Below are 25,481 nucleotides of genomic sequence, written 5' to 3' on the forward strand. Positions count from 1 at the left end.
ATAAAGTAACATAGACAGTGTTGTCGAGCTCGGTTTTAGATCAGGGATGGCGGTGGTGCAGTCCAAATCCTGCCTGCCCTTAAAGGGTTGATATCGCCGCATATCCGGATAATTTATCTGGTATACTGGCAGCATTTGACACCACAATTAGCACTTTGTCTTTTTTCTTTTTTCTTTGCCTCCACAATTTATGTTATGTTGAGGTGGTTGCTGATGATGAGAACCTGAGGAAACAGGCGAGTACCAGTCAGCAGACTCCCATGGTGTTACTCCTGTGAGGCACTGCCTACCTTTCCTCACCTTTTTTCATATTAGTTTATGTTGGGTCTTTCTACACCAGAGGGTGGGGTAGACAATGGGAGAGAGAACACACAGACACAACTGTTTTTAATAATAAACTGGTGATCCAGGTCCCTCCTGAATAGACAGTATAAGGATTACTGCTTGTCCATCACACAACGTTGGATGACTTGCTGGAAGCGCTATTGAGTGAGTTGTTCACTTTCTGAACAGGTCTTTTTTGTGTATGATTCTCCAGCTAGAAGCCTGCGTTCCTCCTCACCCAGCCTGATATGCAGCCCCCATATCAATAAAGTTTGACTGGGTGGCAGATCATTTAGTTTTGCAGCTTCCAGACTCTGGAATACACTGCCAATTGAGCTTAGACAAATGAACACGTTTCAGGAAGGAATTGAAAACTAGACTCTGTTCAAGAGCTTAATCTCCAGCCTTGCTCCTTTCAGTTACTCACAGTGTTTTGGTAATCTCAAGCACCAGGATACCTGTTGGGTGGCAACCGAGCTATAAAAGTGTCCCTTACATTACGTTACATCACAGAGGCAAGCCATTGAGGCATGAATTGTGCCCTTATAAAGGTAAAATTCACATTGCCCTTATATAGGCATTGAAATCAAGCCCTTATTTAGGCATAGGACTCTATTTGAATTCACCTTGGATTATTTGGACCCTGTTTTCCGCCTAAATACTGTGTTCTGTTTTCAATTCTACTCTGTATGACAGTTAGAGTTTTTTGCTGAGGGCTCTATACTTAAGACTAGACTAAAATATCTTTGATTATTAGGTGTGCTGTAATTAGAATCTCATCTTTCAATAGTTTGCCTGACTGCCCTCATTCCTTGGCTTACACATGTGTGTATCCATGATATGTATAATACCTGCAAAGAATAAAATATACAGGCTGTCATGCAATGTGAGGCCCAGCATCAAAGAAGAAATCTCCAAGATTCTCGATTTGGTAGTGATTGATCACGCCAGTAATCCCTGGTCCAGCCACTTGGTGCTGGTATCCAAAGCTGCTCCACCAGTCATCACCCCATAACTCGGTTTCTGTGTAGGCCATAAGGGATCAACTACATCACAAAGACTGATGCTAACCCTATACCAAACGCTGATGAGCTCATTGAAAGATTAGGGATTTCAGGTTCCTGAGTACATTTACATTATTTCAGGATACTGGCAGATTGCTCTAACTAAGGGGGCCAAAGAGAAAACCAGATTCTCTACCTTAAAGGGCCACTTTTAATTTAAAATGATGCCCTTTCGATTAAAGAATTCCCCTGCCACCTTCCAGTACTGCTTATCTAGATGTCATAGCTGTCTATAGTAGTAGCTGGGTCGGACAACATCTTTCACCTGCAGGAAGTGCTTTAGGCCCTGCAACAGACTGGCCTGACTTTCAAGGCCAGAATTTCCCAGATAGGTCAGGGATCTGTGATGTACTTGTGATACCTGGCGGGTGGATGTAAGGTGCAGACGCTCCAAGCTAAAATAAATTCTATCCTGACCTGGCAGCCCCCCAAAACCCATACAGATTTAGGGGTCTTCCTGAGCCTCAATGGTAATTAGAAGAGGTTTGTCAAAAGATATGGCACCATTCTTGTCCCTTTTACTGAGCTGATGTTCAAGAAGCAGCCCAAGCAGGTGATCTGGGCAGAGGAATATTACAAAGCCTTTGACTTCCTCAAACAGACAACATGCAAAGCCCCTTTGGTGAAGGTCCCTCATGTTCCCAAAAATCTATAGTGCATAATGATCCCTAAGAGCATGGCATAGGGCAGTCGTATCACACATAAATGAGGTGGGCATAGACCAACCTGTAGCTTTCTTCTCTAGGAAGTTAATCTCAGGAAGCAGAAGTGGAGTAGTAGTAAAAGGGAAGTCTTTCCTGTGGTCTGGGAACTAAAGGTGTTGGGGCCATACTTGTTTGGGACATACTTCTTTCTCCAGAAAGGTAAAAGATCCCTCAGATGACTCTTGCAGAATAGGGGTGAAAATTCATAACTGTTGAGGTAGTTCATTTTCTGACTGATGAATGGACATCCTGGTGGAACTCCACCCCGTGTCAGACCATTTGAGTGCTGATGAACTGTCCAGGTTCTTCTGCCTTAGTTGGGTAGTTATCCTGACTTTCAGCTGGGGGAGACACATGTTACACTTGTCAGCCTTAGGGTGGTCATCCCCCAAATGTTTTGTATTTATCTTCCCATTGTGTTGAAATTGAATGTTGCTTTCACTAGGACTCACCTAACAATGTTAAACTGCTAACCAGTGCTAAAGTGCGTATGCTCTATCCTATAAACATGGTAACATTGGCTTACACCTGATGGGCATATTTAATTTACTTATAAGTTCACTTTAGAGTCGTATACAATATATCCAGGGCCTGTACATCAAATGCTACTAGTGAGCCTGCTACACCTTTTCTGCCATTCACTTAAGTAGCCATTTAAAACATGTCCCAGGTCTGCGGCTGCAGCCTGAATGCAAGTTTAAAGTGGAAGGACTGCTTTGCTACTGGGGCCTGCCTTGAACCCTCAGAGGCCTGCCCTGTTGCTTGAGCCCTGTTTCATCACGAGAACCCAGGACTACAAGGGCTTGTTGGCTGGTCTACTGATCAGAGTCTCAGGGACAGAAAAGTCTCCAACCATTTTGAATGTGCACCTGAACCCTGCCTTCCCTGCACCTCCCCCCACTCCCCAAAGTGGTGTTGCTCCAGTCCTGGACCCTTGCTGGTAGTGCTAAAGGTATCAAGATAGCCAACATCTAAAACGTGGGATGTTTTGCTAAAAAATGTTCTGAGACCAGAGAGAAGACCTGAACAAACAAGCTCCTCTGGATTCTTTTTGCTGTCTTAGTGCCAAATAATTGACTACAATTTACTATAATTTTCAATATTGGGGTGGGAATTTTCTTGTGTTTTGTTTTCTCATTATTGCTGTCTGTGTGCAGCATAAATACTTACATGTTGCCTCTAAGTTAAGCTGGACTGCCTTTGTACCAGTCTACCAGAGGGTTAAGCACAGTTTGATTTATTGATTGCTGTGGTTAACCCTGATACGGATCATGGTTGTTCCTCGAACAGCCCCCCTTTCCCTTCAACCAACAACCCAATTTCTCACACACCCTATAGGGGATTTCTATCACTTGGTGTGTTAAACCATAACACTATGTTATATATTGTATTTTAATGACAAAATTTGAGTCCAATCACACATTGACATTTAGGGGCCCATTAGGATGTCGGGCGGATTGCCTCCGCCAGGGTAGCGGTGGCCACCGCCACCCTGGCGGAGGCAATCCGCCCGACATCCTTCCCTGCATTCCCCCCCGCCATATTACGATGGCGAAGGGGACCGCAGCGGTGGGAAACACCGCCCGCCTGTTTTCCGCCTCGGTCGCCTTGCGGCCGGGGCGGAAAAGGGATAACATGGTGGCGGTGTCTATCAGACACCGCCAGCTATATTAGATTAGGCATTTTTTGGCATGCGGTGTTCACTTTGAGGGGCCCCTGTGGGCCCCCAGAGTGACAGCCAAAGGGCGGTGGCACACGGGGGGTACCTGTGGTACCCCCCTGCATTTGCATAATCGCAGCGGCAGGCACCGCGCGGTGCCTGCCGCTACGATTATGCAAATGCGTGCATTTGTTTATCACATTGTGGCGGGCGGTGCAGTGAGCACCGCCCGCCACAATGTTAAATTGAGGAATGCGCCCGCCAATGGCGGGCGCATCCTAATGCCAATGTTGGGACCCCCGCCCTTTAGGCGGGCGGTCCCGATCTCCGTTAGGGTGGCGGGCGGACTTTTTCCACCCGCCATCCTAATGGACCCCTTAGATTGTTAAACCATTATATATACATATATATTTTTTCCACTTTTCTTGCCTGTGTTGTTGTCCTATCGATCACCTGCAACAACGTCTAATTCATCTGCTATCCCAAAAACCTGGATCGGCATCACAGAGAACATTGATGGTAGAGAGCTGCTAAGTTATGTGTTTGTTCTTTTGGGTTTGCGTCTAACCTCTTGATTTGATTTGATAATGCAGCTGTATGTATATTGTCAAACACCCTTATTTGCTCCCCCTTCAATATGTATTGCAAACTAGTTGTTAAGCTATATTTTGCTAATACAATTTACCTTAGGTGTGGCATTGTAAGGAAGGCAGTATATCATATTTGTTAGGACATTTCCTAACGTGCAGGAGCAGAATCTTTGTGGGTCTCAAACTTTAGGTTGAATCTATCAAAAATCTATCAAAATATAATTTTCACAAATGACTTACAATGCCTTACTCCCCTATGTATGTCTCTTTTGCTTCAGTTTCTGTTATACAATAGCCCCCATTGAGTAGAGCTGGAAGTAAATCCAGAAGCGTACAGGGAAAGTAAACGGTGAGAACAATACAACCAAAAAAGAGTACCCTCAACAGCTGTTGCCAGGCAAAGCATAATGTTGTATTTGGTGCTTTCCTTTTCCCATTTACCTGTAGGTGTCCAGAGCCTTCTGGTGTCTTACAAAGTGTTTTGTTCTCCCAGAATGTTCTGGGTGTTTTTACCTTGCCCTGAAAGTGGTGGCAGGTATAACCCTATATTTCTACCCTCCTTCACCTCTCAGCTTCCACAGGTCTATCTTGCACTTTCTCCAAGGCTGGCCCATAGCACATTTGTATCATGGAGACTGAGAAATATGACCACATTCCTGCAACTCTGGACATAATTAGGTATGGGCTTGAAATTCCGCTGTGCTTAAGGATTTGTTCCCACTCTGCGCATCGCTCAGAGTCCAGCAAAACTCTGAGGAGTCGATTGTTTTCCTTACTTGCGCTCGGCAACATTAAGTTGGCAATCACAAGTGAGGAAAATCTTACTCCAGACCACCTCTCGGTAAGATTTCTCAATGAGGGTGATTGCGGATGGTCCTTGGCCTGTGCATTCTACTGGACACGGCTCCTGGGGTCATTCGGCACAGACGCTTATAGACTGTTTCTTTTCTCTCTATCTCTCTTTCCCTTTTACCCCATTTGCAAGTACGTCAGATTGTAAAATGCATTACATATATTATTTGACTCAAAGGGGAAGGAATTAAGATAGTATTGAAATCCCTGGTCTTAATTTGCAGCAAAATAATCCTGATACATTTCTTGGTCCATAATGTTGATGCTCCTATTGGACCAGGAGAAAATTAGAATAATATGCAGATACATTACATCAAAAGAGTCTAGCTGATCACTAAAGATATTGTTAAAGCAGCATTGAAAAGCAGTGGGAGCATTGTATAGGTAGAAGGCTGTCTTCCATTTGTCACTTTTCCAGATGCTCACTAAATTATATGCACACAGTAATTCCAACATTGGCTCTCATCATCATTATCAATAGACTTTATTTTGGTATATTGACCATAAAAGGGCATTAGCAATAAATAGATTATAAGAAATAAAAAATAGAGCAGACAAATATAATATTTAACATTATTATAAACCGTAAGCAATACAATGAGCCTGGTAGGGGACCTCAATTAAAACAGCTACCTCTATCAACATAAACCTCCATAGTAACCTAAAACAAGGCTATACCCTGGGCCAGCACGTTGAAAACCCTGGCCACACCAATCTGAGAAGGATTATCCCTCTCATAATGCCCATAGATATTAAGTACCTCAACCTTTGATTAAATAAATTGAAAGATCACATAAACGGAGGCAAGATTAAAATAAATTGGTAAAAACATTTTAGACTGTTTGTACTGGATTTGTAAACAGTATACCTCATATATGAGTAGCAGCAATAATGGTTACAGATTCCCTGATGACAGATTTTTTGTTCATAACGACCAATCCCCCAAATGAAATGTGAGATTGCAAATACTATTGACTCTTTTGTGTCCCTTTTCAGTAATCACAATGCCTTTGAATAGTGATTAATAATATCCAACGTGCACAATGCAATTATCCATTTTTTGAGTAAAATAGAATATCTGGGGCAAAAAAAGCAGAAAGTGGGCCTTGGTTTACTTTGATGATGGGAAAAAGAGGCAGCACTCTAGATCACACTCCACTTTGCCCCATCTCGAGGTAAAGAATCTAAAGGGTAGGTTGCCAGATCTGAATTAGAAATACAAATGTTTTGCCCAGGCAGGATAAATCTTGTCCAACTAGGTTTTAAAACTTGGCAAAAATTTGTGAAGCAGAAATTGCACTGTTAGGGACCCCTCCCTGTGATCAATCCAGGTTCTCGTCAAAGCCTGATCCCAACAGCTTATCACCTTTATTTACTTTGTCAGAAGATATCTATACATTTTGCAGATTAAACAGTTGAAACTGCTTTTTGACATGCTTCAACCATGGGGTGTAGACAATTTTGTCCCAATTAATTAGGTCCCTGAGTGCCTCTCTGTAAATAGTTGATTCATGGGTAGACCAAACCCTCACCCAATATAACAATGGTTTGAGAAGAGATACCAAGTGGAGGGGGTACAGGCTAGACCAAATCTCAATGGAACTATTGGGGTGCTTTGTGGCAAATTGACAAGACCTTTAATACATGTGTTTTCCTTAATGAATAATATGGATGCATCAGTATAGCCCCAAATCTCTGCCCAGTGAAAGGTGGCCAAAACTGTGGTGGCTTGAAAGATTTTTGGGGCCAGTGACAAAGCCCCTCCTGATGTGAAATTGTGTTTTATTCTGATTAAGAATGCACGCTGGTTTAGTCTGACCTTACTCTCATCTATTTGCATCCCTAATTGTAGAGACTCTGACATCTTTTTGCCCAGATACTCAAAAGGAACTGTCTGCTTTATCAGGGAACCATCAATACTAATTTTTCCTCTAAAGGACTCATGAGATTTAATCCCCATAAGCTTGTTGGGGTTTATTTCTAAGCCTCTGTTTTTACAGAAAGCTGCAAACAAATCCAGTTCCTTCTAAAGTCCTAACGGTGCTCTGGAATTTAATAGCATGTCATCAGCAAACATTAGGATCGGGACTGGGATACAAGCAGGTTTTGGGGCATTGTGTTCAATTGCAGAAACACAGTTCCCTGCCCAATTAATATAAATACTAAATAAAGTTAGGGCAAGTACAGAGCCCTGTTTAGCATCGCTTCTGATGGGAGTCTTTTCTGTGAGGTCACCAACGTTGTTCTTCCTTACTTGAGTAAAGGTGTCAGTCTGCAATACTCTGAGAATCCAGAAGAGATCCTCTGGAACCCCATAGTTTCCCAGAACCCTCCATAGTATCCATAGGGACCAAAATGTTGGCTCTCATTATGAGTGTGACATAATAGATTGGAGTATTTACCATATTTGGTAAATACCACTACCCCAGAATGAGGCATGTACCACCTGTGGTAAATGCCTCCTATTCTGAGTTTATTTTTTTAAGAAAATGGTTCAAAACATGAGGAATTTGTTTTTACTACACCATATACAGCATATTTTGTAGGACCTTTTCTCCTGATAAATTTCTAGATGTTTTGCCTGCCAGAATGCATCAGGGAAAAACTGGAAAGGAGTGAAAATGATCACAGAATTCATTGTTTTGATCCATGCACACACATGGTTTTGCATAGGGATCTGCATTTAGCCAGTAATTCATAATGCGGACCTAAGTATATGTCTTGGTAATGTTTATTTGATCTAACAATAATGAATTGAGGGGTGTTTTGGAGCAAAGAAAGCAGACACATTAATCTGCGTTTTACCACAAGATTTACATGTGGTAAGCGTTTCTTTGTACCAAAGATATGTACAATTTGAAGGATCCCCTATTGTCAATAGATTTGGAGAAGATATTCGTGTAGCCACAATATTCTTGAAACTGTAGAAAAAGCAGGGGCATCATCAAATGAATAATTAGAGATTCTACTGGTCCATGTAAAGTGCCATGATTAAGTTCTCTGTTTCCCAAACAATATCTCCGGAAGTAAATTATTTTCCTTCAATACGTCTAATGTGTTATATTTTAGGAATCAATACCCTTGAAAGGTCTGATCCATTGAACATCCTAGGGCTCCCAAGAGCAAAGATTGAGAGCTGAGGTGGAGGAATGGACAATTCAACCAGTAAATGGTAATGTTCGTTAGAATGGGTACTTTTTGTTGTTGAAAGTATGCTCAATCTGGTTTCACCCTTGGGGACTTAGCACTGGTGTTTCCAGGCAGAGGGGGGCAGTTTTAAAGGAAGTGTCGAGGGTTTCCACAATTCAAATAAAAGCCTTTCTCCTTCCTTCATCTCTTTTCATTGTCTCTAAGGTGTTTCTGTTGTTGTCTGTAAGGTGTTTCTGCTTTTTCTGAATCTGCCTAGAGTTTTCCAATACTTTTGTAGATGCCATGTCTCTTGTTGGAACCAGTGTTATTCTATCAGTCATTCCACTCTTCTCCCAGCATCATTGTTTTTGCTAAGAGTCTGTTTGTAGAGTTAAGTCTATGAGAACATTAGAATCAGTGGGTTGGTTTTTCACTAGTGAATTTATGTCTTTCCACTCTTCTGGTAAACCCTGGTAGAATATGGCAGCTGTTGTGTCATCCCCCCCATCCTATTTCTGAGGGTGATTGATTGTAATGACTTATATAGGTGAGTAGATCCCTTAATCTGTGTCTGACTGTAAGCAACCTAATAACAGTATCTTGTTTTGATTGTTTTTTTACCAGCAATTCTCTTCAGTTGTTCCAGAAAAAAGGGAATGATTAGACAACCTGAAACTGCTAATATTAATTAATTAAATAGCCTACACCTAGGCACCCTTGGCCAAATATAACAGGATGAAAGTACATTTGAAGTGATCCATCTGAGACAGCTGATGCTGAGCTAAGAAATATAACCTGGATTGAGCCACAAAGGCTTGAAAGGCCTTAGGATCTTCAGAACAGTGTTCTGAAAGGGCCAGGAACAGTGATAGGCTTCCTTGATTAATGACAACATAACAAAGATGCGCTCAGATCATTTTTGAAGTTGTAGGGAAAAGAGTGCAAGGCAATATGCTTTGGACATAAAGATGATAGAGAAAATAAGCAAAACATGCTAATGTAATTTTTCCTTGGCAATAAATGCACAGGATTTCACAGAGGAACCTCAAACTATGAGGGACATACCACCTGCAAATATAACAACTCTGCCACGATCTCCTATACCACCTCCACTTGTACGGGATTTACCTTCTCCATCTCTCGGCCTAATTTAAAAAGGGCCTTCACACTTGTGATGGAGGCTCTCCAGTCATGGGTTAGTCTCTGCACTCGGGGTGAAGTCTCTGCAATAATTGTGACTTGTTAATTAGGCCCTTGATCTCCATCAATTCAGCTTCCACCTCCAACTCAATCACGCACAATAAAAGTACTGTCTCATCCAATCTCACCACTTGTTCTGTCTATGTGGAGTAGAAGGACAAACCACCAAAAATAACATTTATTTTGTTAAATTTCACTGCTCTATCCCTAATACACTCACCGAGAAACGTTTTGAAAAATAAAACTCTGTTAACCTTTTTTTTATAAAAACCCATGTCAATCTTTCGTGTGTGTTGAAGGTTTGATGTTGAAGTTACCTACTACATAGAAAAATGCTATATATGTTTGTCTACATTTAAAAAAATGGCATTATTCTTTTGGAAGGAGCTTAAAAATACCTAAACATTTCTTCTGTATAACATACAATGCATTAATCTGCATAAAAAAAGAGAAAGAAAATAAGTATTTTTTAAACAATTAATTGTGTTTTTTTAAACACGTAATGATTGGAAAACAATGATAAACTGGGTTTAGGAATAGGCACAATTAAACAAAATGATTTCTTGTTTCAGAAGGAGAATGCAATATTGATGGAGGGGGGGCAGATAATAAAAACACACCAGGAAATGTCAAGTGAGCAAGACTCAAGACTCAATTCAAAGGGGCTGGTTTAAACTAAAATGTCCATAAAGAGTACCAACAAATCAGTCCATTTAATAATTCTACATTTAAAAAAAAAGTTAAAGTTCAAAAACAAACTTTAACCCTTGAAACAATTATAAAATCCACCCCTCCCCCCTAGAAGATGTGGTGTTAGAGCCAAGTTCCTAGCTTGTAGGTAGATGTTATTGGCCATCCTCTGTTGCAATCTTGACCACCTCCATTTGCAGACATAAATGGCTCAATTACGAGTCTTGTGGGGGCACAGGGATCTCCTGACACCCTATTACGATTAGGGTGATTGGACCGCCATTGCCCAACTGCAGCCTCTCCACCATGGTAATCATGGTAGTTCCTCCTCCATGAAAACCCTGATGGAGAAGAAATAAAGGGGATCATATAGGGCCCCGTTTGCATCTGCCCCTTGGGGTGCATGCAGCATGTGCCCCCCTGTGTACATGCACCACAGTTCCTGCACGTTATTGGACGCTTCAGTCTATGCCATGCAGGAACTGGTTTTGGCATTCCAATTAGGGTGCCAATTTTTAGACACACCTCAGTGGGAATGCCAAAAAAAGCCCACAAGAAAATGAGGAAGCTCCTAATCCGTCAAGCAACTTCATCACTCATAATCAGGCCCTTAATGTATTACCATGGCAGAACAAGGCACCCTGCAGAGTGAAGGAAACTCATAGGAAGTAGGAAAAACAGGTATGAAAAATGAAGCAGGTAATGGTAAAACACAACGTGGGGTGGGTTAAGGAGGTTTACGAGACATTAAACCTATTATCAAGGATTATATGAGATCATGTATCATTAACAGCTGTTCAGTGACAAACTCTCAGAGCAGCTAAGCCTCTCTAACAAAGTTATGGCTATCCCAAGAGAGTGATCATTCAACCTCTATGATCATCCTCAGGACCTCTATGACGGCGGCCATTTTAAGATAATCTGGGAGAGGGGCGTACCCTACCTAAGAGGGCCCTAAGCTAAAGTGTTCCTTGACTGCTGCTATTGTTCTGGGCAGCTATTTGGGGCATTGAATGAAGGCTGGGTATCATGTGCAGCTAGAAGACCTGCTGGTATGGGGCGTCCAGAGTTAAGGAAGAGGTAAGTGCAGGCCCATGTGGTAATAGCGCCTGCTTTTTATACTCCACTGGTTGGTCCTCCGAAAGCCAAGAGAACCCCTAATATCTGTCTCCTACTGGTTGGTGGTGTCCACACCCCCTGCCTCACAGTTGGTTCCATTGAGTCAGCCCAAAGTCTTCTGGGGCTGATTTATTTTGTTTCCATGTATTAGAAGCTTCCCTTTTTGTGTGTGTTTCATCCTTCTCGGTGGTGGTGGAGGATCATCTTCTTTCCTTGAGTCCTGGTCTGATTATGGTTTGCAAGCCTGGTCAGCTGAAATGGAAGGCAACAGAAAGACATTTCCAATTCATGTGCTGAACATATAGCATGTCCAGTCAACCTTTTGTTACTAGTACAGGATGCTGCTGTCATAAATATTTTGAATATAGGTAAACTTCCAATAACAAAACTGGCCTTTACTAAGCAGCACTGGCTTCCTTTGAAACAAAGAATAATGTTTCAAGTATCTTCATGACGCCTAGGCTTTTGTCTGCTAACTTTTCTTTAAACAAATTGAGAAGGACATTAAGATCAAAGAGGCATATTTACTCAATACACTATAGTTTGGTTGGATCACCATCAGAAGCAGCTCTACAGTGAGGCTCTGAAATAAGAATCAATAGGATGCCTTTGCAATACGGTAAAAACTGTACCTCCATAACTTTAGAAATTGCTGTATACCTGTCCATTTTCTCTCTTTTAATCTTAAAATGTACATTTCTAACATTCTTTAGTTGCTTTTCTATCACAGAACTTACAGTGGCAAAGTACCTGCCGGTGGTTTTAGTGCTTTACAAATACTAAAATCTAAAATATATACAAATTGTAATCAAAGTTAAATCTCTAAATATGAGAAATTACATTGTGCAGTCTTTATCAAGCATTTAGTAAGCCAATATATATTAACTCATTTTTACAAACTTTTACATTGCAATAAATGTTAATTAAAAACAAAATTGCACCAGGCATTCAAAGGAGGAGGATGGATTTTGAAAAAAGAGTTGGTTCTTTTTTCTTAATCCTGAGACAAATTTTGTAAGATGTTTTGCAGCATCTTCACCACATTTCATATTTTATTTATGACTGTACTTTTAGAAGGTACATTTATTTTCCAAAGGATTAGGTATTTTTTAAAACTATTTTACTAGTGATGTAAATAAGTGTATCTTTCCTTAAAAAATGTGATGGGTTGAAAGCAAGCTAAATGTGCACAATTTTAGCATCATATAAACAACCCTTGAAAAAATAGAAATGTTACTCATTGCAAATGTTGAATTTGTGTTTTAACTGTTGTGTTGTCACAAAATATAAAATTAGAAAAACATTTCCATTACTTCCTGATAAGAGAATTAGAAATCATACCAAAATACAACATTAATACATGGTGTTTCGATTTTTTTATTTGCTTCAGATTATAGTGGCCGATCTTACAAAATGAGAAAGTCATAAAATGGAAGCATCAGCTTGCAGATTTCAGGCCTTCAATCAGTAGTGAAATATAAACAATAAGCTGCTTCAGTGAAGCCAAATTATCCCTTCTCAGTTTATGCACAAATCACACAAACAGTATTCAATATACCAGATGATTATTTGTGCCCAAGACCCACCGATGACACATAGTTGAAAATATCCCTGCGTTAGTACAAATCATGTTAACTTCTATAGACCTAGGGGTTTTGCCTAACTCAGATTAAAGATGAAAATAATAAAGCAGTATGTAATATTGTGATTCAAATTGAATATTACAGTTTTTCATTCAGTTCTATTTTAAAAACTCAAGGTTTTATCTATGAGCCCACAGTAATGGACAAGAATACAATAGTAAATCCTATCTAAAATGCATGAGCAGGGCAAACTATACTCTGTTTGTGCAAAGGTCTGCATTGCTGCATCACATTTGGAAAGGGGCGACCACTCGGTCCCCCCGAACGTATGGTTGGGGGCCTAGATCCTCTCGGGAAACCATTTTGGGCGGGGGGCGTGTCACGGCTGGTATGCCCAAAGCGGCGTAGCCGGGGCGCGCCTTTTCCCGCCCAAGAGGGGTTGTCCTAGACACCTACACCGATGGCCACGCCCAGAAGGCGTACCAGCGGAGGGTTCACGCCCTCCCGACGAGGAATAAAGAGAGCGGGAATCCAAAGAAGCATCCTCTTGTTCCTGTGCTTGGAAGCTGCACCCACTCGTTGCACGTGAGCCCTCGACGGAACAAGGAGCAATTTTGAGAATTTGTAATTCTTGTGTTTCTCTTTCAGCGACTTCAAGGCTAAAAGACCTAGGACCGTTTCTGATCATCTTAGAGTGAATACTCGAAAGGAATGTCTGGCAAGAAGGCAGGAAAGAAGCCCGAGACTGACCAGATGCTCCGGATGTTGATTAGCAGAATGACGAAGATGGAACGAAACGTTGGGCGAGATATTGCGAACATGAAGAAGCAGATGGCTGCGATGAACAATCCGGGTAAATCGAAGAAGGTAATAGGCCCGGCATTGCCGGATGTTGCCCCGGAGGGTAGGGGGAAGCGGGTCAGGAATAGGGCCCCAAGGGGGGAGGTCCCTGTCCCCGAGGTACCCCCGGTTAGCCCAGCTATTCCAGTCCAGGCCCCGGTACTCCCAGACGCGGGTCAGCCGATACCGGTTGTGATTACGCCAGCTAGCGAGGAGGACATGCCGCCTGAATTGGCCGCCCAGTTGGCCGCATGGCTCGGCAAGAAAACAGGGGGTGCTACGGCACCTGGAGACACGGCCGCAGAGGCCAGGTTACTAATGCAGCAGTTGCGGCAGTCGCGAGATGCCGCAAAGGCGAATCTCCCTCTTGTCCCCCCACAGGTAACCTCGGAAGGACCGGCAGCTGGCGCGGATAAAACAGCAGGGACATCAACTGAACCGGGTAAGCAGGCATTGCCAATGGCGGGGGGGGTTCATTGCCCTCAAGACGGGAGAAAGTGGTTCAACATATCCCGTTGGCCACGAAAGAGTTAATTTGGGCAGACAAGTACGTTAACATGTTTTCTCTCTTAACTGACCATCGCGAGATGGAGTATGCTAAAACGCAGAAAGATTTGTGGCACCCGAGTGTCTGGCGAGCCAAGATGGCGGGATTCAGGGTGGATGAGACAATAACAAATTGGGCCAAGGCCTTTGCGATGTTTACTGCAATTATTGGGGAACGCAAGCCCGAGGTTTTGTCTGAATTGTCTTGCTACCAGGCACGAATAATGGATTTTTATGAAACATATGAAGGTAATGAATGGATGGGTTACGATATGAAGTTCCGTAAGGCCAAAGAGTACGATTCATCTCTGCCGTGGGATTGTCTCGACTCGATTTCTTGGCAGAAGCAGCTCCTGCCGGGCGCGACGAAGACGTCCTCGTCAGGTGGGAATGGGTCGGGATTTTCCCGCCAACAGCCCGCGGTGCCCTTTCGAGCGGGCGCCGGTGGCGATCACCAGCCAAGGTCCGGTGGGAATGGGGGAAAACGGGGGGTCTGTTGGAGCTTTAATAGAGGCAACTGCTCCAGACCGCAGGGGGCATGTAAGTTCAAGCATGCATGTGCGGGTTGTGGGAATTCCTCGCACCCGGAAAGTTCGTGCAGATCCAAAAATGGCGGGTCGGGATGTAAGGGAGGGTCCAAACAAGACTGAGGAGGGTCACCATGTACCGTTACCTACCCCTGTTGATATCATGGCAATAACCCCCTGGCTAAACAAATACCCTGATCATGTCTCCGCTGGGGTGTTGAGGAACGGATTCTTATATGGTTTCCGCATCCCGGCGGGGGATTTTCGTGGGGAATCACTTTGTAGAAACCAATTATCGGCTCGGCATAATCCGGCGGTGGTAGAGAAGAAGATTGGAAAAAAGGTTTTACTAGGCCGGGTGGCGGGCCCATATCAGCACCCTCCAGTGGCAAATTTTGTCTGTTCCCCGTTGGGAGTAGTCCCCAAAAAAGACCCAGGGGAGTTCAGGATGATCCATAACTTGTCAGCACCGAAGGGTCTCTCGGTGAATGAGGCGATTGACCCAGGAGTTTGTTCGGTGCGGTACGCATCCTTCGATGATGCCGTCACCATGTTGAATCGCCTGGGGCCCGGAGCGCTGATGGCGAAGTCAGATATCGAGTCGGCGTTCCGGTTGCTCCCGGTACACCCACAGGACCAGCGCCTGTTAGGCTTTGTGTTCCAGGGACGTTACTACATGGATAGATGCATGCCAATGGGTTGCTCCATCTCTTGTGCCTATTTTGAGAAATTCAGCTGTTTTTTGGAGTGGGCGTTCACTGAGGCCACTGGTTATAGCCATGTTATGCATTACTTAGATGATTTTCTGTTCTTGGGGGCAGCTGGCGACACAACATGTGCGCAGGCGCTACAGGAGTTTTGCATCCTCATGAGGGAATTCGGGGTGCCATTGGCACCAGGTAAGACGGTGGGACCATCTACTACACTCGAGTTTCTGGGAATTGAGCTCGATTCTGTGGAGGGATGTTTCCGTTTGCCGGTAGGGAAGATAGCGAAATTTAGGGCTTCCCTGGAACTGTGCCTTAGTAAGGAGAAGGTGACCCTGCATCAGTTACAACAGGCAGTGGGTCAGCTTAACTTTGCCCTTAGGGTGATACCAATGGCCCGCCCCTTTTCACGCTCTATTGCGCAGGCTATGGTCGGTCTCAAAGAAGGACACCACCGCACGAGACTGTCTTCAGAGGTTCACCCGGACATGCGTATTTGGTTAGCATTCCTGGCGGACTTTAACGGTCGAGTAGTGTGGAACAAGCCGCCAGCATCTTCGGACGAGCTAGGTTTGTGGACTGACTCTGCGGGGAGCGTGGGATTTGGCGCCATTTTCGGCAATCGATGGTCGGCGCAAACATGGCCGACATGGTGGCACACCAGCGGTCTCACCAGTAACATTGGTTTCCTTGAGCTATTCCCTATATTTGTGGCTCTGAGGGCATGGCCGGACGAGTTCAGAGATCGCTTGGTGGTATTTTGGTCTGACAACATGACTTTTGTGGAATGTATAAATAATCAGGCAGCACGCTGCAAGTGGATATTGAGATTGCTGAAAGAAATTGTACTAATTTGCATGAGACTAAATGTACAATTCAGGGCGAAGCATGTGCCGGGGGTACTGAATCATGCTGCTGATGCACTCTCTCGTTCACATATGCAGGCGTTCAGGGGTTATCTACCTACTGCGGACCTAGCGGCGGCACCATTCCCCGAAGTACTCTGGCTACTCGGTGCCCCGGATTACAAGACCTCGTGGCAGCAAGCCTAGCTCCCAGGACAAGGAAGGCATACGAAGGAGCGTTTCGTTCTTATTGTGCATTTTTGGGTCCGGCAGGGGAACAGACATGGGGTCAGGAGGATTGCTTCCTGAGGTTTCTGGTAGCATTACATAGGGAAGGCCGATCAGTGGCAACGGCCAATAGGCACCGGGCGGCCATTTCATTCATGGCGCAGGTGCATGGCGTCAAGGACCCGACATCTTCCTTTTTGGCAAAGAAAGCCCTTCGTGGCTGGCAGCGCCTTGAGGGTCGGAGAGTAGACGAGAGACGCCCGATTGGGTTAGAGAGGTTGTCCCTGCTCATGGCGATACTACCCACGACATGTTCCTCCCAATTCGAGGCAGTTCTGTTCCGGGCCGCTTTTGCATTAGCATTCCATGGGGCTATGCGAGTGAGTGAACTGGTAGCAAGGAATAAGAACGATGTGGGGGGAGGTCTGTGTAGGAATCACATCCTGATTAGGGGTGATTCAATGGTGGTTACAATAGCTAAGTCCAAGACTGACCAGACAGCTATGGGAGACAGTGTTGTGGTCCAGCGCATGCAAGGGTCCCCCATGTGCCCGGTAAAGTGCGTTGAGGAATATCTGGCGCTGAGGGCGGATACATGGGGTGGGAGTCTGCTGAGACACATCGATGCCACCCCACTGACGAGGTTTCAGTTTCAGAGGGTGTTAACATTGGCAATCGCAGCGGCGGGCTTGGACCCGGGCGATTTTGGGACCCACTCCTTCAGGATAGGGGCTGCTACTGAGGCTACAGCCAGGGGTCAGAGTACTGATGAGGCGAAACTGTTGGGACGATGGTCCTCGAATTGTTTCAAAAGGTATGTGCGGTTGCACATGTTGTGAAGTCAAGTTACATGCACTCACGCTTCTTGTCTTCTGTTTGATTTACAGTTTCGCGAGCATGTTTTGCGGGGCGGAATTTGCAGTCGACCCGGCACCTGGGGACCAGCGGTCAGAGATCACCGGCTGAGGAGAGAATGGTGTGGGTCGTGGGCCACTCATACGTGAGGCGGGCCGGGGACATATTCAAAGCAGGTGACGCGACTCACGCAGCTGGGGAATACGGGTACAGAGTGACCTTCCACGGAAGGGGCGGGCTCTGTATTGACCAGTTTGAATCTTTTATCGAGGGACTGTTAGGGCGGCAGAGGTCACCGCCATCTGTAATCATAGTACACCTGGGGGGCAACGACATGGTGACACTCGGGAGGCGAGTATTACTCGAGCGAGTTTTGTCCACCGTTAGCTGGTTAGCGAAAAGGATCCCGGGGTGCACGATTGCATGGTACCATATGATTCCCAGGAAAGTATGGCGGGGGGGCCTTTCGGTGTCAGCACTGAACCATTCAGTAAAAAAGGTCAACAACAAAATTGGTAGGTTGTTTCGCTCAGTACAGTTGCACAGTATTCCGCATGGGTGTATTCGGGGTGATCACATGTATCTCGAGGATGGGGTTCACTTGTCCCGGGAGGGGAATGTCTTACTCATAGGAGACTTCATAGCATGGCTAAGGGGTTTAAGAAAGCATGACCTTTAGGAGGAGTTTGTGGGGGGGCCGGATAGCCGGTCAACTATCCGGCCTGTGGCGGTAAGGTCATGATCGGTGAGCAGTAATTTCAAGGTCCTTAGAGGGGGGCGCCACCCACTATGGATGGGAGCGCCTGGGGGGAGGCGGCCATTGGCCCCTCCCACGGGGAGGCGGCACCCACTAAGTATGGGTCGCCTAGGGGAAGACGGCCATAGACCCCTTCCAGGGGAGGAGGCGGTATATGCCCCTCCTACGAATTTCCCGGGTCCCGGATATCCGCGACGGCGGATGTGGTAGACAGTGTGGGGTGGGAGGGGGAGTCCACGCTGCCTTCTTACAGACACCTCACACGGGTCCTCGGACGGCCTTTAAGATGGCGTCGAGTAATGGGGGGCCCCCAACAAGACAAGGGAAATTGGAGTTGGCACAGAGGGAAGAGTCCTCTGCGCATGCGCCACTCACACCGTGAGGGCGAGAGTTTTGGTAGTAGGGAACTGACACCGGTTGCGACCTTGCCGTTGGCCCGTAATGCTAGGATGTACAATTTTAAGTTAGAAAGTATGCATTTGCAGGATGTTAGACTCGGCTAGGAAAACCTCTGTATTAGAGATTTGTTAAGGTTAGCCAATGAACATGTCTTCATCGAAATGTAATAAATGAAAATTGTACATGATATGAAACTTTTATTTAATGTTTTACTTTTGTTTCATATTTTAATAAATACGGCCGGGAGGGTGACTCCCTCCCGCCTTCCAAAAGTTCAGAACTGCATCCGTCTCCCATCATTGGGGATTATGTTGGGAGGGGGTCACAGGCGTCCCGGCCATATGTTGTTTACTCCTTAAACAAACACCAAAGCAAAGAAAAATGTCCTCCATGTAGAGTGTGTTAAAATGCAGGCAGCACACTCCTACACTGTGGGTCTTTAGTTGGGTGGTGGTTCCAGCCTTGGGCTTTGGTTGTTGGGTAGTGGTTACAGCCATGGGCTTTGGCTGCTTCATTGTTGTCAAAGGCAGGGTTGTTGTGAATCTCCATGTTGCAGTTGATGTCCTTGCTGCTGGGGTCTGCATACTGTACTCTCTTCACAGGGGGACATTCAGGATTGGCTCGCAAATAAATTTGTAGTTACTGTCCAGCTTCACACTGAAAACCCTTTTCAGCCACTGAAAGAGCTTCCGGTTGTTGAGGATCACATTCTCCACAAAAGACAGCACAACAAAGCAGACAAAGATGTGCACCCTGCACAGGACTGGGAGACAGGTGAGCTCCAGTGCTCTTTAGAGGCCAGGAATGTCCACAAAAATAAAGAAGACAGTCATGGTGACCTCAAGAGCCAGCACGGTTACAAAGAAGTAGTTGTGGTACAAGAGCAAGCAGAAGGGCTTCCCTTTGGTGAACACAACGGCGTTGATCACCAGGTGGCTGGTTTTTAGTAGATACAACTCTGCGCTGGCATAGGTTTCTGTGTTGCTCTTCCAGCTGCACTCACGGTCCCACTGTCTGGTTGATGTTAGCCATCGTGTTTCCTGGATATCATGCACTACAGGCATCATCTGGGCTGTACCAGGGCTGTTCCTGCATCATGAGGAAGGCATACGTGTGGGAAGCAATACCCCAAAGAATGTTGAAAAGAACAGAGAACAACAAGGGTGGAGAAAGGAGCAGTGCCAGGGGTCTGTAAGGGGCCAACTCTGGCAAAGGAGAAGTGGCGCTCATTGTTAGAAAGATGATAAACATGATTGCAAATTCATGCACAGGTCACTGGTTGTTGCCAATGAGGTTACGATGTCAGAACAAAAGAAGTCCATCAATGTATTCAATGATTTGGAAGAGGGACATGAATTTAAACATGCAACATTATGTCACAGGCACTGCTCTTCCTTCCTTTATAAAATCTGGGACAACATTAATGCTGGTGATTTCTGAATTGAAGGTGCCGCTACTGATGCTTCCTGGTCTGATAAAGAAATCCCAGCATGCGCCATTTTCAGAGCATCTGTGTCCTCATCTACATACTGCTCAGTATATTGGATGGGTAGCCAGGAATCTAACGCCCAGGTGGATCCTTCTGGGGCACGGGCTTCAACAAGAATCATCTGGTTGCACTTCAGAATCATGCCTGATTTCTTTGCAATGTAGTAGCAGTCTGGATGTTGTCTCCTATGATCATTGCAGACTGCAGGTTGGCCGCCCTCAGCTCCTTCAGGACAGGCTGGGTCTCTGGTTTCAGCCGGTTTTCCAAGATCAATAAACCAAGGATATATAAGTCTCATTTTCCCTTGGCATGCTATCAAATTCGTAGATAAACAAAATAGAATCCACTGGGGATAGAGAGTGTGGTCCCTACTATGGTTGGGAGCACACAGTGTTGTTTTAATACCCCTCACACACCAAAGGACCCTGGGTGTCATTCTACCATCATTGGGGTCTTCGCACCCCTCTACAGAATGCGGCGTGCTGCGACCAAACGTTTGCACGGGAGCACTTTTATGGTGTAGACTATGTGTGGTGGTGAGTGGGGTAGAAAAAGTGAGTGGTGGAGTGGTGAAGGTGGTGTTAAAAAATACCTGGCTGGTGGGGTTAAAAAACTTTTTTAATCAAGCCCCCGGCTTCTAATGTTAAAAACGTGATTGGCGAGGATAGTTACTGTATAATTAAGTACAGCTACCTCTTAGTGCGTCGACATGGACATGTTTCGGAGTATCCAACTCCTTCAGGACTGGAAAGCACTTAATTCCCCACCTTACTCACATGTATTATATATGTAAAAGTGTATTCTATAAAAAAAGATTAGGTGTATGTGTATCTAATATGTATGTTTTGTTGTAAAGTCCTAACGCCCAATAGGCGATTTAGATCAAACTTATTTTTAAAGGTTACATTGCCTCATGAGCTTTTGCGCAAAAATATCGGGGCGTTCCATCAGCTAAGAATCAGCAACGGTGTCCAGGGAAATGCTCCTCTGTCTGCCCCTCAGCGCTGCTCCGACGATTGCTCCGACAAATCTCTCTCGGCCATGGGCATCAGTGGAACTGCACTGGATTGGATTGCTTCATTCCTTACACTTAGGACTTTTCAGATTGCTTCCAATACCTCGACCTCTAAAATCCATTGATCCCCCTATGGTGTCCCTCAGGGATCAGTTGTGAGTCCCCTGCTTTTTAACCTGTACGTAACCCCTCTTGCCAAGATTGTGGAAGAAACAGGATTAAACATGTTTACCTATGCAGACGACTCACAGATTGTCTTTCCACTTTCTAATGGTGATCAGGACGCCTCCTCTTGCCTACAAATCGGCCTCAGAAAAATTGCAACCTGGATGAGTAATAATTTACTCAAGTTGACTGGTAACAAAACGGAGGTTTTAATATTGGGTCCAGATCACAACCTTTGGAATTCCAGACACTGGCCCTCTGAAATGGGGTCACTACCTACCCCGTCAAACCAAGTACGTAACTTGGGCATTATTATTGACAATGGTTTAACCATGGAGCCACAAGTTACCAATGTAATTGCCACCTGCTTTACCATTCGGAGGTGGCTCAGAAAAATCATCTGGATGCTGCCAGAAGACACTCAGAAGACAGTGGTCAATGCACTGATCACCTCCCGTTTATATTACCTATACCTGTACCTAGTCCTATACCTGGGATCAGCGCAAGCAGTCATGAGACGCCTCCAACTTGTCCAAAATGCCGCTGCTAGACTACTTTGCAAGTGCCCCAGAAGGGAAAGAATATATGGACATATCAAGGCACTCCACTGGTTGAAAATCGAAAACCGTGTCAAATTCAAGACATTGAGCGTTATGGACAGAATTAAATGGGGAAATGCCCCAAGATATCTACAATCCCTCGTGCAGGCTTATATGCCGGCTCGCTGTCTTAGGTCAGCATCTCAATGCCTCTTTTGCGTGCCGAAAGTGCGTAGAGCAAAGATTGGAGGAAGGCGTTTCTCTTTGCTGGGCCCCAAACTATGGAACGCTCTCCCACTGAACTTACGTCTGGAAACTCGCTATAACTACTTCCGCAGAGCTATCAAAACATGGCTCTTTAATCAGTAAGTTGCTCCTGCTCCCTCTCAGAGTTGCACAATCTGCTCATGAATATAGTGTCTCTCAGCTCCGGGAAACCCTTCTTGGGTAGCTGTCGCGCTTTAGAAACCTAATAAATAAATAAATAAATAAATAGCTGTACTTAATTATACAGTAACTATCCTCGCCAAGCACGTTTTTAACATTACCAGCCGGGGGCTTGATTAAAAAAGTTTTTTAACCCCACCAGCCAGGTATTTTTTAACACCACCTTCACCACTCCACCACTCACTTTTTTTACCCCACTCACCACCATGCATAGTCTACACCATAAAAGTGCTCCCATGCAAACGTTTGGTCGCAGCACGCCGCATTCCGTAGAGGGGTGCGAAGACCCCAATGATGGTAGAATGACACCAAGGGTCCTTTTGGTGTGTGAGGGGTATTAAAACAACACTGTGTGCTCCCAACCATAGTAGGGACCACACTCTCTATCCCCAGTGGATTCTATTTTGTTTATCTACGTTGCCCAGGGAGAATGAATCCACTATAGTCTCTCTCACCCCTCTTGTTACAGATATATCAAATTCATCATGACTGCCAACTTCCATTGCCTTATACACCAGGCTGATTACTCTGAAACTTTGAAATGTGTATGGCTTGAGCCTGTAAAGGTAGATGGGACTGTTTCGGGTCTACAAAAAGTGTCCATCTCTGGAGCTCCCTACATGTAAATGGAACACTCACCCTCACCAATAACCTGTGTTTGTCATCCTCTGAAGTGTAGAGGAGGAGAATGGGTACTAAAATACAACAGTGATGCCCTCTGGTGCTTTAACTAGGGCAGAGGGTCCCGCCCTGATGACCATGCACTGTGACAAAGCACCATCCCTACCACTCTCTGCTCCACCATCTTCTATTACCCCACCAGAGGGTACAAACATCTTCAGGTCCAGAGGATCCCCCTGCAGTCGGCCATCCAGGAAGATCAGGGAGTGACAGCTCACCATGGACCAGAAGAATGGTCCCCAGGAGAGAGAGGACCCAAGGGGGAATCAGAACATGTTCTGAAAACTGTCTCCACCTGAAGGAACAATCCCCAAAGGATCCAGCCTGTCGTCTGTCAGAGTGCAAGTCTTGTCAAAGCAGATGAGGTTCAGCTACCCACACATGTTGATCCAATGGGGGCTCATACTGAAGATAGACTTCAGTATGAGCCCCCATACTTGGAATGTATGTCTGCACAGGAATGGCGCTCCTCCAGAGCCCCTATTTTCTCAAATCGTTCCCAGCGGTTGTCTCAAATGTACCCGATTTTCTGTACCCGGATGTATTTAACTTTCAGGTCTGGCTTCCTGATTGCTTGATTTACCATGGCCTTCTCATCTGCAATGATTGGGTGATCAGTGCTCAGCACATCTCTGAATTTTTTAAGTGCATCCACTTTGAGTGTAATTGTTTAGTTAGTCTGTTGTTCTTAGTAGGAAGACATTGGATTTCATCGGAGAGCAGGGTGTACTGTTTGTCCATATGCTCCACTCTGACTTCCCGTAGAAGAGCAGAGAAGGACTCTCCTGGACAGGATGTACCCCGCAATGCACAGCGCAATTCAGCCGACACTGGTTCTTAACCCAAAGATCTCCATCTCATTCTCTTCACCTTCATTGGTTATCAATCTGTTATTGCTCTTCTGGCCTATCTCTGCTAGAGCCCCCTTGAACTGTACCCCCTGCCTGATGGGGTTCAGGGAGCTGTTCAGGGGAGCAGGTGGCCGCATACACAGACTTCTGCAGATACACTGACTCGGAGGCACAGCGTCAGCGTCCAAGCACGCCCTCACGCATAGAAACATGAGGAGGACTGAGCCGTCATCCACCATTACTACATGGTAGTATTTGTTAACTAGCATTCCTTTCCTAACACACAGATAACACAGGTAAATCCAAAATGGAAAGTTAGAACACAGCTAAGACTGCACACATAACAGGTCATGACTCTCACAACTTAGGAGCCCTGAAGTAAATATACGAGACACAAGGAGATTAAGGGCCTTATATCGAGTCTGGTATTCCAAAAACTGCCCTTTGATTCTACAATATGCTTGCAGTGGCCACTGCGGTCCAGCCAAGCATATTACGAGTTTCCTCACTGCCACACTTTTCATGGCAGTGCGACCACCATGAAAATTATGCTTGTGAGGAAACAAAGAGGGCCCTACATAGGCCCCTGGTGCCTCATGCCATGTGGGTGTACACAGGGGAGCACAATGTGTGCTACCCTGTGTGCATGGAGATCTGTACCTCCATGGCATGAGCTGCAGCAGTCCATGCCATGCAAGGTACTGATTTTAACAATCCCATTGCAGTGCCTATTTCGTAAGCACCGCAGTGGGAACATAAAAAAACAACCTTCCAGAGAGGAGAAAACCTCTAATGTGGTGGGTGGTAAAACATGGATTTGGCAGTGCAGGAGAAGGGCGGTCCGGCTCCCGCACTGCCAAGCTCATAATAAGGCCAGAAGTAATCTTCTCACAATCACAAAAAGTTGAGCGGAACCAAAGTCGGCAGCTCAGACAGTTAGGACACATCTCTTCCCTTTCTCCCTTTCCTTTACCCACTGGAAGGTTAAACTAAGGCCCAAACATTGATGTTGCATGTTGGTCTGTCAGACAGTAGTGCCATCAGGGTTGTGGCTTCACAATGATATCATTTCACTCATCTACTCTAATGTGCTATACAGATGCAGAAGTGCACCACACTTGCTCTTTCGCTTAGTTGGGTAGGGCAATGCAATTTCTTTCTAAGTTTAACCAAGTGTTGCCAGGTGCTGGACTCTCAAAGTCTAACCCCCTTAAAACCCTTGTGTACCTCTTGCCCTTTGCGTTTTGTGGCCGGGCATATAGGGGACTGAAAAGGTGGATCGGAATGACACTGTGGATGGACAGCACCTGGTACTTCTCCCATCAAAGATTTCTGCTGCAGCAGCATGGTGTTGCTCAGAGCCATCTGTCCTCATGTGTTCTACCTCTTGATCATTCTTACCATCTCTGTGACTGGCAGCTGGTGTTTGTTAAACCTTGAGCTAAAGGGAGAAGGGTGCCTGCTACAAATCCAATACACACATTTCAATGGATCAATTTAATTGCATACTGTCGGCACAGCTGTGGGACCTTTACCCTCAAGCTGACCTAGTTTTCTTGGTGCCCACCCTGTCTCATACTACCCTATGACAACTTCAAAGCAGTAAGTGTAGTCTCATGGGTTAACACGCCTGCTTCTGAGACATGGTTCAGGTGACTCCCCTGTTTTCAATTCC

General features: G+C 45.2%; 2 pseudogenes; both read right to left on the reverse strand.

The window, feature by feature from the left end:
• Positions 1–19,021: 19,021 nt before the first annotated feature.
• LOC147708958 (putative cation-transporting ATPase 13A4) lies at positions 19,022–23,368 on the reverse strand (annotated as a pseudogene).
• Positions 23,369–23,373: 5 nt separating this feature from the next.
• Positions 23,374–24,045, reverse strand: LOC147708959 (putative cation-transporting ATPase 13A4; annotated as a pseudogene).
• Between the last annotated feature and the right edge of the window lie 1,436 nt (positions 24,046–25,481).

This window comes from Lissotriton vulgaris, chromosome 6, assembly GCF_964263255.1.
Source record: "Lissotriton vulgaris chromosome 6, aLisVul1.2, whole genome shotgun sequence".
NCBI classification, from domain to species: Eukaryota; Metazoa; Chordata; class Amphibia; order Caudata; family Salamandridae; genus Lissotriton; species Lissotriton vulgaris.